Below are 2,154 nucleotides of genomic sequence, written 5' to 3' on the forward strand. Positions count from 1 at the left end.
AGGGGGGGGGGGGGAACGATAAGCAGATGGGATCGCACGAGTAGAGCGCCCGACAGCCTCAGCCACAGCGCCACACAGCCCCAGTGCATGGGTAAAGGGGAGCGGACATCGGCAGGGTCAGGGTTTCGCTGCCAGCCCTCCCCCTCCCTGTTCGCACATCGCCTTGCCTGGGTGATGGTCGCTGCCACCCACGCTGACTTCCCCGAGCCTGGATGGACCCGCGCCTCGACCCAAGCTCACGGCGAGCAGACTATGGGCCGGGAGGCGCCTCGCTCGCCTCGCCCGTGACTCACGCGCCGGCGATGTGACCGGAGTGACATGACTATGCGGCCACCTACCGCAGGCCCGCCCGCCACGCCGCGCCACGCTGCGCCGCGCCACGCTGCGCCGCGCCACGCTGCGCCGCGCCACGCTGCGCCGCGCCGCGCACACCGCCGCGGTATCGCAGTGATTCACGGCCGGCCAGCTGCGGTCCATGGTCCAGGCCCAGGACCCGGACTGCAAAGGCCCAACCTTCGAGAAATGGAGGCCACCGAGAGCTGAATCACCGACTGTCCGCCGTGCCTGATATTATACTAGTGTTGGGAAAGAAGATAATGTTTCTGGGGGAGAAAATTGTTTTTCCCGTGCGGTTGTAATTGGTTCGGCTACACCTCTACGGTGCCTGTTGCCCGTGGCAGCCGCAGCCGCCAGTCCAGGATGACGCCACGGTCAGTGTGAGGTGCGGAAGGTCACCTTGCGGGGGCAGGGCGTGGCGGGGCGGGTCCACAAAGTTACGCGATGCCCATGGGCTAGACGTCAGTCGGGGGGTTTGGATCGGTGTAGTATGAATGAACTAGTACCTGTCCGGCTACGCGAGGGAAAGGGGGCACATTAGGCCTTTATAGGCGCGATGGTGCGGACTGTGCCGGCTGTTTCTTTCTCTGCTCTCCATGCAGTGTGGTTCGGTGGCGGTTTTGCCTATGACATCCGCACTACAGGGTGGCCGCTGTGCCCGGTTGAAGCAAATGCGTATACCAACCAGCATGCAGGCGTGCGGACGGGTTGCCTATTCCGTACGGGGCCTCACGGCGCCATCATCGCCACACACGATAGGCGAACCCGTCTGCACCCGTCGTGTATGCGGGCTAGTAACTAATACGCATTTGCTTCAACGGGGCACAGCTGCCACCGTGGGTGCATCGCGGATGCAGATCTCGATGTCTGGATACACTCTCGACTAGTCTCGGACTCTGTTAGGCACCGACTATCCCATGAAAATAGTTCAAATACGATACCGTCAGAGAAAAGAGTCCGTGTGCTCGTTATGCAATGCGATATGGCTTCGGGAGAGAATTCCCAGAGCCGGACCGACCTGGCCCCGGCCGGCTACCGCGAACCGCGAACGTCAGGGGACAGTCATGTTATTCGAAACTTTTTCGGGGCGACCCGGGCGCTAGGCCTCGACATGCCCCGGTGGAGTTCTATGCTGTTCCACACGGGTAGGATGACGTCACGCCTGGACGAGCACGCCACCAAACTGTGGGGGCCGGAGGCGCGGGGCGGGGTCGAGAGGTCAACACACACGTGTTGTGTGCGCGAATGTAAGCGCCCAGCCAGGTGATAAAGAGATTGCCAGCGTTGGGGGAGGAGAGGGGAGGGGTGAGGAGGAGAGCAGGTGTCGGTGCTACCGGCGGCGCAACCATGCATGTCATGAGTCCCTGCTCGAGACGGAGGTAATGACGGCAATCCCCTCCTGCCGTGAGTGTCTCGTGCCCCCCATATACCCGACGCGTCTCACACGTCTCACTGCATCTCTCGCCGACTGATTGCCTCCCCCCTCCCCCCCCTCCCCTCCCCCGCCGCGCACGGCATTGGCACCCCTTCGAACTCGGCACGAGTTTGTAAAGCAAATGCACGATCTATTTTCGTTGTTTTTACTTCATTTCTTCCGGGGTGAGGAACCAGGGAACCAGCGCAGCGCGCCGGCCGGCACGTGCCGCACCGCGCCTCGGACTGATTTGCAAATCGGGCGTCGACATCTTTGTCGCAGAACGCGGAACTGCCCTAGGTCACGTACACCCCTCCCCCTCCGCAGCCCTCCGACGTGGTTCACACCCCCCCGCCAACGCTCTGCAGTCAGTCCCCCCTCCCTCTCCTTCATCCTCCTCCACC

Source organism: Frankliniella occidentalis, unplaced genomic scaffold (genome assembly GCF_000697945.3).
Source record: "Frankliniella occidentalis isolate FOCC.00 unplaced genomic scaffold, Focc_3.1 Scaffold78, whole genome shotgun sequence".
In the NCBI taxonomy this organism is placed as follows: domain Eukaryota; kingdom Metazoa; phylum Arthropoda; class Insecta; order Thysanoptera; family Thripidae; genus Frankliniella; species Frankliniella occidentalis.